Source organism: Rana temporaria, chromosome 2 (genome assembly GCF_905171775.1).
Source record: "Rana temporaria chromosome 2, aRanTem1.1, whole genome shotgun sequence".
NCBI lineage: Eukaryota > Metazoa > Chordata > Amphibia > Anura > Ranidae > Rana > Rana temporaria.
In genome coordinates, this window is record NC_053490.1 from 314,405,762 (window position 1) to 314,418,681 (window position 12,920).

Sequence of the window (12,920 nt, forward strand, 5' to 3'; positions counted from 1 at the left end):
TCAGACGAAGCCAGGATCAGAACCAGAAGCAGCAGCAGTCTTAGAAGCATGTGCACACAGGAGGACCAAGCAAGGAACTGAAGTCACAGACCTCCTATATATGTGAGCCAGGTATCCAGCTCCTCCCAGTGGGAAGGAGGAGCCGCAGGGTGGGAGGCTACAAGAGACCTAGAAACCAAGATGGCCGCCAGCACATGTCAAACGAAGGAGACAGGAGAGAGGTAAGACCATGACACCCGGAGAGCTATGCATTCAGGTATAGGCAGCTTATCCACGCCTTATTAGCCCAATTTCCAGAGAGGACCCCGCGATTAATGGAATCAGGTTTGGAGCAAATGGTAAAAAAAGGAAAAAAGACAACTTCAAATTTTTATATGTATTTAATGAAGATTACGCCTTCGGATATAGACAAATTAAGGGAAAACTGGCAGAGGGACGTCCCAAATGCAATAGAGAAGTGGGAGGAGGTATGGAGGTTTCCACTGCAGATACTTGTATCACTCCGAGATAAACTAATACAATTTAAAATCTTGCATAGAAGTCATTACACTCCATATACAGTGCCTTGCGAAAGTATTCGGCCCCCTTGAACTTTGCGACCTTTTGCCACATTTCAGGCTTCAAACATAAAGATATAAAACTGTAATTTTTTTTGAAGAATCAACAACAAGTGGGACACAATCATGAAGTGGAATGAAATGTATTGGATATTTCAAACGTTTTTTAACAAATAAAAAACTATTCAGCCCCCTTAAGTTAATACTTTGTAGCGCCACCTTTTGCTGCGATTACAGCTGTAAGTCGCTTGGGGTATGTCTCTATCAGTTTTGCACATCGAGAGACTGACATTTTTGCCCATTCCTCCTTGCAAAACAGCTCGAGCTCAGTGAGGTTGGATGGAGAGCGTTTGTGAACAGCAGTTTTCAGTTCTTTCCACAGATTCTCGATTGGATTCAGGTCTGGACTTTGACTTGGCCATTCTAACACCTGGATATGTTTATTTGTGAACCATTCCATTGTAGATTTTGCTTTATGTTTTGGATCATTGTATTGTTGGAAGACAAATCTCCGTCCCAGTCTCAGGTCTATCCCTCTTCCCATCAATCTTAACCATCTTCCCTGTCCCTGCTGAAGAAAAGCAGGCCCAAACCATGATGCTGCCACCACCATGTTTCACAGTGGGGATGGTGTGTTCAGGGTGATGAGCTGTGTTGCTTTTACGCCAAACATAAAGTTTTGCATTGTTGCCAAAAAGTTTGATTTTGGTTTTATCTGACCAGAGCACCTTCTTCCACATGTTTGGAGTGTCTCCCAGGTGGCTTGTGGCAAACTTTAAACAACACTTTTTATGGATATCTTTAAGAAATGGCTTTCTTCTTGCCACTCTTCCATAAAGGCCAGATTTGTGCAGTATACGACTGTTTGTTGTCCTATGGACAGAGTCTCCCACCTCAGCTGTAGATCTCTGCAGTTCATCCAGAGTGATCATGGGCCTCTTGGCTGCATATCTGATCAGTCTTCTCCTTGTATGAGCTGAAAGTTTAGAGGGACGGCCAGGTCCTCGTAGATTTGCAGTGGTCTGATACTCCTTCCATTTCAATATTATCACTTGCACAGTGCTCCTTGGGATGTTTAAAGCTTGGGAAATCTTTTTGTATTTAAATCCAGCTTTAAACTTCTCCACAACAGTATCTTGGACCTGCCTGGTGTGTTCCTTGTTCTTCATGATGCTCTCTGCGCTTTAAACGGACCTCTGAGACTATCACAGTGCAGGTGCATTCATACAGAGACTTGATTACACACAGGTGGATTCTATTTATCATCATTAGTCATTTAGGTCAACATTGGATCATTCAGAGATCCTCACTGAACTTCTGGAGAGAGTTTGCTGCACTGAAAGTAAAGGGGCTGAATAATTTTGCACGCCCAATTTTTCATTTTATTATTTGTTAAAAAAAGTTTGAAATATCCAATAAATTTCATTCCACTTCATGATTGTGTCCCATGTGTTGTTGATTCTTCAAAAAAAAATTACAGTTTTATATCTTTATGTTTGAAGCCTGAAATGTGGCAAAAGGTCGCAAAGTTCAAGGGGGCCGAATACTTTCGCAAGGCACTGTAAGTGTAACAATACGCCAAATTAGTTTCAGGTTTATGGATTGCAACTGCGGAGACTTCTCAGGTTCGAACCCAGGTTTCACTCTAAACTCAGTTAAGAGTTTGGGTTCTATCATCACAGCCTCGGTAAAGTAAATGGTGCTTATTCCAGCATGAGCAACATTAAAGTAAATCTTGGTATTAATGGTATAAGGATAAGTATAGCTGCAGTACTGGGACTGCACACTAGGGGTTAGTAATGAACATTAACATGAGAGCTGGTATCTGTAGCAGTAAACATTAACATGAGAGCTGGTATCTGTAGCAGTAAACATTAACATGAGAGCTGGTATCTGTAGCAGTGAACATTAACATGAGAGCTGATATCTGTAGCAGTGAACATTACATGAGAGCTGCTACAGGCTTCAGGGAAACTCCATAGCAATTGATAGCAATAGTAGTGAACATAACTTGGAAGAAAGCAACAAGTATGGAGATCAACGTTTAGCAATTGGGTTCTATAGCAGAGTACTTGCGGTTGCGGATAGCTGGGCATGGATGAGCGTCCTGGGAGCCTGGAGCTGGTTGCTGTAGCGAACAAGGAGTCCTGGTGGTCCAGTTCAGGAAGCTGGAGCTTAGATCAGGTGAGTCTGGAAGCCCAGCTGACAGTGGCGTTCTGTCAGCAATAGAGGAACACCTTCCTGTCAGTGCTGGGAGTTTAAAGCGGAGCTCCACCCTAAAGTGGAACTCGCGCTGATCGGAACCCGCCCCCCCTCCGGTGTCACATTTGACACCTTTCAGGGGGAGGGGGGTGCAGATACCTGTCTAAGGACAGGTATTTGCACCCACTTCCGGCCACACGTCTCGGGCAAAAGACGGGTTTTTCCCGACTTCCAGTCTGTCCCCTGTTGTGTGCTGGGAACACTCAGCTCCCAGCACACAGCGTGTGAGCCAATCGGCGGGCGCAGCGCGACTCGCGCATGCGCCGTAGGGAACCGGGTAGTGAAGCCGGAGCTCTTCACTTCCTGGTTCCCTCATCCTCTGCTGCGGACGGCGCTGGACTCCAGGACAGGTAAGTGTCCTAATATTAAAAGTCAGCAGCTGCAGTATTTGTAGCTGCTGGCTTTTAATATTTTTTTTTAATGGCACATCCGCTTTAAATAGGCCGCAGGAAGTGAGAGGGTATTCGGAAAGAAGGAAGAAACGAAGAGAGTTGACTGGGAAAGAAGCAACTATAGTTGTACCCAGTGGAAAGCCACTGGTGTGACGTTACAATAAGCTACACAGGATTTCCCCGACAAATTCTCAGAACTGCTGGAGATGTGCAGACAACCCAGGAGATTTTATGCATATATTTTGGTTATGCCCGAAGATAGTGGCTTTCTGGAGAGAGGTTTTAAGAATGACTGCCATAGTGACATCAATAAGATTGGAACAAGAAGCAGAGATCTGTCTGTTAGGATTGGTAGGAGAAAATAGTATGTCGGTGGGAAGGAGAACATAGATAGGTCTATTACTGTTCTATGCCAGAAAGGCAATAGTACTAAACTGGAAAAAGACAGAAGCTCCCTCGATAGTACACTGGAAAAACTTAGTAAACAGTAATCTGCCATTGTATAGAGAGACATATCGAAATAGAGGACATGGGGAGAAATATGAGAGAGTATGGGCAAGCTGGATAGAGAATTCCATGACGGCCTCAGGATAAACGGGGAACAGGGGGAGGTAATGTCATGGACCTTGGAATGCAGAAGTGTTCCTCCTTGAAATCTGTTACACAGTGGGGGGTCTTCTGCTCTGTCTTAAGGCCAGACGGCTCCATTGTTCTGTGTCTGGCTATTGTGTACATTGATTGCCCCCTGGGGCTTCTGTCTCATTACACATAACAGTCCCTCCATTCAAGCTATCAGACCAATCCCTGCTGACTCATTTTCAAGTCCTCATTTGCATGGCTAAGGAGGACCTGAAGGAGAACTACGTGTACTTTACAATTGACCAATAGGAAAGCGATTGTTGGGGGCGGGATGTTCCAAATTCTGTTTAAAAGTGTGTTGTGTACTTCCAATAAAGGTTTTCCTGTTTAAAATGACATACAGCCTGCCTGGTGTTTGTTCTAATGGATTACAAACGGCACATAGCTGTAGTTCGGATCCCGGAGCCTTGGATGACCGAGCCATCAGACGTTGCGATCTGCAAGCTGACTCACTAGTAGCAGAGGAGTGTCGGGAGAGCGGAAGTGAGCGAGCAAGGGTCTTGTTACATTGGTTGGCAGCAGTGGGATTTGCTCTCCAGTTACTGGGACACTCCAAACCACCACAATGAATGACCAGCTATGCAGCATGCAGGAGAGCCACGCTGAAAGACTTACTTGAGAGCTGTGGAGGGACCGGTGGGACAAAGAATAAGGCCACCCTGATCAGTGAGCTAGCCGAGATGGATCAGAGGGATGGTGATGCACGACCCCGGTCAGATGAAGACTTGTTTCAGCAACGAGTTCGAAAGCGGTTGGCATTATATGGTGCTAACCCATCAGAGACGGCCATACAGAGTGCCATTAGAGGCATCCAGCTGCAGGATGAGCGACAAGAGAGAGAACGAGAGCGACAAGAGGAGCTGGAGATTGCCTACAGACAGCTGCTAGACTCTGCTCAGCAGCAGGAACGAGTTCGAAAGCGGTTGGCATTATATGGTGCTAACCCATCAGAGACCGCCATACAGAATGCCATTAGAGGCATCCAGCTGCAGGATGAGCGACAAGAGAGAGAACGAGAATGACAAGAGGAGCTGGAGATCGCCTACAGACAGCTGCTAGACTCTGCTCCTGCTCATGAGGAAATATCAGCTAACACCTCTGAAATCTGGCTGAAGAATCGGCAATGTGGCAGAGTAACAGTGTGCTTTGCCAACCTGCCCCCGCAGCTATGGATGCCGAGGTCTTATGGCGGATGCAGCAAGTGCTGACTGACCTTGATGATCCTGTTTCTGCATTGGATGATCTTGGATGGAGGAATGTGCCTGTCCAGCAGTATGCCAGTGAATCAGCAGGGGAAAGTCTGGAGATTGCCATTACCAAAGCTGAAGTGCTGACCGCGGGGCTGAGCTCTGCTAATCTCTGCTCAGTACCTATAGCATCTTCTGGGTTTCCATGGACAGGAGATGGTGAACCTCTATCCCCAGACACCAGTTGCAGAGACAGGGGATTTAATAGACTTTTCTGCTGTGGAAGAACAACCTGATGAGCCTCCAGCAGAAGAGCTGGTATAAGGGCCAAACTTCACTGTGCTCTGCCCAGCACCAAGGACAGTATCTGTGGAGTTACAAGGAACTTCCCCAGCTGAAGCGCTGGTCACCGGACAGACAGCTCAAGACCTCTGCCCCACCCCTGTGGCAGTTCTGGAGGCTCTGGGTGAGAAGGTGGCGATCACTTCCCAGCAGCAGATACAGGGGGAGAAGGGAGAGGAGGTGTTCATTGTCCCTCCGCAACAGTTGGCCAGGGTGGAGAAGGTGGTCTTTCCTCCCCAGCAAAGATCCGTGCATCTGGGAGACAGTACCACAAACATGTTGTCCCAGCAGCCAGATGAGGGAACGGAAAAGGAAGCAGCCAGCTCACCTCCCCAATGGCAGCTACACAGTTTGGGTGTGTTGGAATCCAGCCTCCTTCCCCAACGGTTAGCCGGCGCGGATGATACGAAGTCCCCAGCAGAAGTGCAGGCAAAAGGGCAGAGTGCCGCTGGCCCGTGCCTAGCACATACAGTGTCTCTACAGCTCCAGGGAGCTGGGGCGGTCGGCCCCTCTGTCCAGCAGCAGACCAAGCCTTGGAATGTTAAAAACCACCCAGCTGAATCACTGAGACAGGAGGATGGCAGCATTGCTTTGCAAGCACCTGGGGATTTTCACCTACCACAAGTGGATGGGACTTCAGTCTCCACTTGTATACCCCAGGGATGGGGGGCAGTTGGCCCAGATCCCCAACAGCATGGTGAACTGAGCCCAGTCACCCTGTCTTCTCTCCAGCAGGTGAAAGGACTCCAGGGAGAAGGGCCAGTCCAGGCTTCTTCCCAGCGGCAGGCATGCTCTCAGAGAGGCAGAGGTTGGCTGGGTGAGTAATGCTTGGTTTGGGACAATTTATTTGGGGTACTGTGTGGGTACCGGCATTGGGGTCTCCTCCTGTGCTAGTCTCCTGCCAAAGGGGGAGATGTGTGACAGACCTAGCCGGGACAGAGGCTTTTGGAGAGGACTGAATGCAAGCCTCTTGCCTTCCGATTATGGGCCAGGGCCTCAAAACAGGAAAGCGGATGGGTTATCCCAGCACACAGACCTGGAACCTTAAGACTACTTTTCCAACATCCTTGAGTTGACCCGTTCGGGGTCCCACTGTGGCTGTTGGACTGTTTCTCAGGGGAAGTATTGTCATGGACCTTGGAATGCAGAAGTGTTCCTCCTTGAAATATGTTACACAGTGGGGGGTGTTCTGCTCTGTCTAAAGGCCAGACGGCTCCATTGTTCTGTCTGGCTATTGTGTACATTGATTGCCCCCTGGGGCTTCTGTCTCATTACACATAACAGTCCCTCCATTCAAGCTATCGGACCAATCCCTGCTGACTCATTTTCAAGTCCTCATTTGCATGGCTAAGGAGGACCTGAAGGAGAACTACATGTACTTTTCAATTGACCAATAGGAAAGCGATTGTTGGGGGCGGGATGTTCCAAATTCTGTTTAAAAGTGTGTTGTGTACTTCCAATAAAGGTTTTCCTGTTTGAACTTGCATACAGCCTGCCTGGTGTTTGTTCTAATGGATTAAGAACGGCACATAGCTGTAGTTCGGATCCCGGAGCCTTGGATGACCGAACCATTAGACGTTGCGATCTGCAAGCTGACTCACTAGTAGCAAAGGAGTGTCGGGAGAGTGAAAGTGAGCGAGCAAGAGTCTCGTTACAGGTAAACCACACCACTGAATGAAGGGAGAGAAAGGGGTAGGTATTTGAGTTAGGTGAAAGGGATGAATTTTAAATGTATGGAGGCTCTAGAGGAGAGCAAATTAATGCAAATGGAAAATGTAAATGTATATGTATGGTTTAATTTTGTATGGAAAAAAATTCAAAGAAAATTAATAAAGAGATTTATAAAAAAAAAAAAAAAACATACATACAAATGTGTCAAGATTATCTATGAAGTATCAAAAATAGTAAAAAACACAGAAAACAAATAAACCTTGTACCTCAGACTAAAGTAGCTTAGCACACCTTCATTCACAAGAAACGTCATCACCACACGCTGTTCAATGCACACACTAACACTGTTGTCTGTCATCTTAATTAGCGGTCTCTGGACTGGCCCAAGACATGTGCCATCAGTAATAGGACACACTTGCCACTTACTACTGCATGTAGTACAGCCATGCCAGCATCCCATTTTATACCTGTAAATTTAAAAGTCCCGGTTTGACTTGAACATCCCCCTTAGGTTGGCCATACATGGTCTAATTTAGATAGAATTTTCTTTTGAAAATTTGTGCGTTTTGTGATCCGATATTGTCACCATTGATTTCGAAATTTGACCAACCAAGCCTTCAATTTCACCTCATGATGCTACAGAATTTTTTTTTTGTGGGAATCTTTTCTTTCCGGGAATTTTCTTTTCTTGCACATGCGTATTTCTTTTTCAATTACATTTCTCGCACAATTCTCCCATCAATGATTAGAAAATCGTTCGTTTTTCAAAACATTTCCAACATGTCTGATTACTGAAATTCGTTGGCCACACGAAAATTGGCTGTTGCTGCAGCCCATGGTGCAAAATACAAATGAAAATTCTTATGCCGCGTACACACGGTCGTTTTTCGGCATGAAAAAAAATGTCATTTTTTCATCATAAAAAAAAACGAAGTTTTCCAACTTCATCATTAAAAACGACGTTGCCCACACACCATCGGTTTGGAAAAATGATGAACAAAGCGCGGTGACGTACGACGGAACTCTAAAGGGGAAGTTCTATTCGCCTTTGGCATGCTTTTAGCTGATTCCTTGTTAGCAAAAGACAATTCACGCTATTTTGTCTGTTACAGAATGTGCTTACTCCATTATGAATGGTAGTTTTACCTAAACGAGCGATCCCGTCTCATAACTTGCTTCAGTGCATGCGTGGGTTTAAAACGTCGTTTTTGCCCCCACACGATAATTTTTTACATCACGAAAAACGACATTTTGAAAAAGAAGCCGAAAAACGATGTGAAGCCCACACATGATCATTTTAAATTACATTTTAAAAAATTACGTTTTTTTCATGCCGAAAAACGACGTGTGTACGCGGCATGAGATAAGATTTTCAAAAGAAAATTCTTTCAAAATTCGACGTATGGCCTGTCTAAGTTGGTGAGTTTTCAATCACTATAAAGTTTTAATATTTCGTTGCCCTGTAAAAACCTTCCCAACTGTCCAAAGTAGACTGTTTCACTAAGGATATCATTTACATATTTGTAATGTAGTACCATCACAACTATTTTATTAAATATCCTTTAGAATACTTTACCTTGTTTTCCAGAGATTTTTGCTGTTTTTCTTTTTTGGAAAATTCATTTGCAAGATTTCTTTTCTATAAAAAAACACAACAATTTATGACATTATAAAAAAAAAAAGGATTTTTGTACTCACCGTAAAATCCATTTCTCTGAGTTCATAGACGGACACAGCATCCTTTGACCTTAGGGTTATGCTTCTTCCTACCAGGAGATTTAGGCAGAATTCTACAGCACTTAAGGTGTTAAAAACTTTCCTTCATGCCGCTCCTCCCAGGGGGCGTGGCTCCCCCAGGCATAACCCCCACTCTGCTTCAGCAGCCTCAGTTCGTAACAAGCAGTACAAACAAAGGAGGGGTGGGTGCTGTGTCCGTCTATGAACTCAGAGAAATGGATTTTACGGTGAGTACAAAAATCCTTTTTTCTCTTTCGTTCATAGACGGACACAGCATCCTTTGACCTTAGGGACGTCCCCAAGCAGTGTCAAAAAAAATTCGAGGGGTGGGAAAATAACACAGCAAAAACAGGTTACACCCCAAACAAAACCGGAGTTACTCAACGGAGGAACTCCAACCTTAAACTGCCGCCTGTAACACCCTGCGGCCGAAGGAGGCATCAGAAGATGCACTCACATCCACCTTATAAAACTTTGAAAAAGTGTGGAACGACGACCAGGTCGCTGCCTTACACACCTGTAACACAGAGGCTTGGTGTCGGAAGCCCAGGAGGCCCCGATCGCCCTGGTCGAATGCGCCATGACCCGAAAGGGAGGCGCCCGCCCCTTCAGGGCGTAGGCCTGAAGCACAACCTGTCGGATCCACCTGGAAATGGTGGCCGACGAGACTGCCAGGCCCATACTGGGACCGGACACAGACACGAACAGCGAGTCCGACTTCCGGAACGGAGCTGTCGCCGACAAGTAAACTCGAAGGGCCCGAACCACATCCAGAGAATGTAAAGAGGCTTCCTTCGGGTTCTTCGGCTGAGGACATAATGATGGAACAACAATGTCCTCGTTAATGTGAAAAGGCCGAAACGACCTTCGGAAGAAAAGAGGGCTGCGGGCGCAGCACCGCCTTATCCTGATGGATGACCAAGTAGGGGGCCTTGCAAGACAAGGCCGCCAGTTCAGACACTCGTCTGATAGAGGTAATAGCTACCAGAAAGATCACCTTCTGCGACAAAGTCAGCAAGGGGATCTCCCGAATGTCCTCAAAGGGGGCACGCTGAAGCGCCGAGAGGACCAAGTTCAAGTCCCAAGAAGGTAGCGGAGGGCGCACCGGGGGGGCCACATGCCGGACCCCCTGCACAAACGTGCGAACCAAAGAATTCGCTGCCAAGGGACGCTGAAAATAAACAGCCAGAGCAGAAATCTGACTCTTGATCGTGCTCAAGGCAAGAGCCTGGTCCACTCCCCGCTGTAGGAACAGCAGGAACCGGGACACCACGTAAGTACGGGGTGCCACTTCATCTCCTCACACATAGAGATGTATGCTTTCCATGTACGATGTAAATTTTTCGAGAAGTGGACTTCCGTGCACGCAGCATGGTAGAGATTACCGGGCCCGACAGGCCCCGGTCCTTCAGTACCTGGTTTTCAACAGCCACGCCGTTAAAGCCAGTGACCGTAAAGCGGGATGGAAGATCGGGCCCTGAGACAGGAGATCTTCCCTCCGAGGCAGACGCCAGGGGGCGTCTGCCACCAGACGTACCAGGTCCGCGTACCAAGAGCGACGCGGCCAATCTGGGGCGATCAGGATCGTTGGAATACCTTCGGCTTCCACCGGCTTCCACCCTGCGCAGCAGGCGGGGTAGGAGCCTTTAGAGGAGGGAAGGCGTAAATCAGGTGATATTGACCCCAGGGAGCCACTAACGCGTCTGACGCGTCTGCCCACGGGTCCCTTGACCTGGCCACAAACCGTGGTACCTTCCGATTGAGACGGGACGCCAGAAGGTCCACGTCTGGAGTGCCCCATTTTTGGCACAGGATCTGAAACACCTCCGGGTGGAGAGACCACTCCCCTTGATCCAGAGTCATGCGACTTAGGAAGTCGGCTTGCCAATTCAGAACTCCCGGAATGTATACCGCCGACAGGGACGGAACGGACCTTTCGGCCCACCGAAGTATGTGAGCGACCTCCGTCGCCGCGGCCGAGCTCCTTGTGCCGCCCTGATGATTGACGTACGCCACGGCCGTGGCGTTGTCGGACTGGATCCTGACAGGACGGCCCTGTAGCTCCAGCGACCACCTGACAAGGCACAGCTTGATTGCTCGGAGCTCCAGGATATTGATCGGCAGGCGGGACTCCTCCCGAGTCCAGCGCCCCTGGGCTGACTGGGTGCCCCAGACGCCCCCCCAGCCGAAGAGGCTGGCTCCGTCGTGACCACTGTCCAGCGGCACGGAAGAAAAGACTTCCCGGACTGAAGCACCGGAGACGTCAGCCACCATGCCAGGGAAGATTTGGCCAGATGGCTCAACCGAATCTGGCGATCCAGAGAAGATGGGACCCTGTCCCATCGTGACAGAATCTCCTTCTGTAGTACCCTGGTGTGGAATTGGGCATACAGAACCGCCTCGAAGGAGGCCACCCTCAGACCCAGAACCCGCATGCAGAAGCGAAGAGATGACCACTTCTGGGTCAACAACTGTCTCACTGCAGATTGCAGGGTCAGCAGGTTTTGCGATGGGAGGAACACTTTTGTCTCCCCCGAATCCAAAACCAGCCCCAGGTGTTCCAGCCTCTGGGACGGAACCAACACTGATTTTCTGAGATTCAGAAAACCAGCCAAACTCCTGCAGAGTCCGACACGTGATGGACACGTCCTCCTCTAACTCTGAGCCTGAAGAAGCTCTCAGGAGAAGGTCGTCCAGGTATCCCACGATAGCGATCCCTCGCTGCCGTAGCAAGGCCAGGATCGGGGCGAGCACCTTGGTGAACACCCGTGATGCCGACGCCAGCCCGAACGGGAGGGCCACGAATTGATAGTGGTCCTCCCCGATCGCAAAGCGCAGATACCTTTGGTGGCTTGTGCAAACGGGAACATGCAGGTATGCGTCCATGATGTCTAAGGACGCCATGAAGTCCCCCTGGTGGAGGGACGCTATGATAGAACGGACCGACTCCATCCTGAATCGCTGCGCCTTGACAAAGGAGTTGAGGGCCTTTAGGTCCAGGATAGGGCGAACCCCTCCCTTCTTGGGGACCACAAACAGATTGGAGTAGAACCCCCGAAACCGTTCCAGCGAGGGGACCGGCACAACCACCCCCCTGTCCAGAAGAACCTGGACAGCCCCGGACAGGGCTAGCCGACGATCCGGAGGAAGCTGGAGGTTGGATGGAAAAAATCTGTTTGGGGGACAAGAAAGGAACTCTATCTTGTACCCCGAGGCGACCACCTCGCAAACCCAACGGTCGGATAGAAGAGAATTCCACCGATCCACGAAGTCGTGAAGCCGTCCCCCCACCCGAGACCCGGGCGGGGGCAGACCTTCATGCGGAAGCAGGCTTGTCCGCAGGCTTGTTCGGTTTTTTGAACCAGGGGCGCTTACGCCTGGCAGCAAGGGCTTTTGCACCTTGCGGACCTTTTCCAGCCGCGCTGGCGCACGAAAAAAAACGCTTAGGGGGTAGTAAAAGTAGGACCTTGCTTGCGGCGAGGTTCCCTACCCTTCCCCGACTGAGGGAGCAAGGTGCTCTTACCTCCAGTGGCATCCTTAATGATGTCATCCAGGGATGCCCCCAAAAGCCGTCCGCCCTTAAAGGGCAAATCTATCAAGGCCTTTTTTGAGGACTGGTCAGCCGACCAGCACTTCAGCCATATAAGGCGGCGCAGAACCACTGCGTAGACAGAAGCCCTGGAAAGCAAAGGAATCTAATCCATATCCGCCTCGCAGAGAAACTTCTGACCCTGAATCAACTGCTCAGCCAGGTCCCTAGAGGACTCGGAAGCACCCTGGACCTCCAGATCCTGCAGCAGGAGCTTCGCCCTTTCAGTTAGCGTCTGAGCAACCAGGGCGCCGGCCAGAGCCGGCCTTACCGCCGAACCCACCACCGAGAACAGGGAGCGGGCCACGGCCTCCACTCTCCTATCAGCGGGGTCCTTGAAAGCAGGAGCCCCCTCCACAGGCAACGTAGTAGCCTTACTCAGTCTGGACACAGGAGGGTCCACCGACGGAGGAGTGACCCACTTTTTTAAAAAGTCCTCCTCCAGGGGGTAACGGGTATCAAAGCTTTTAGGAATAGTAAAAGCCTTTTGCGGTGTATCCCATTCCTTATACAACATATTGTCTAAATAAGGAACACAGGGGAA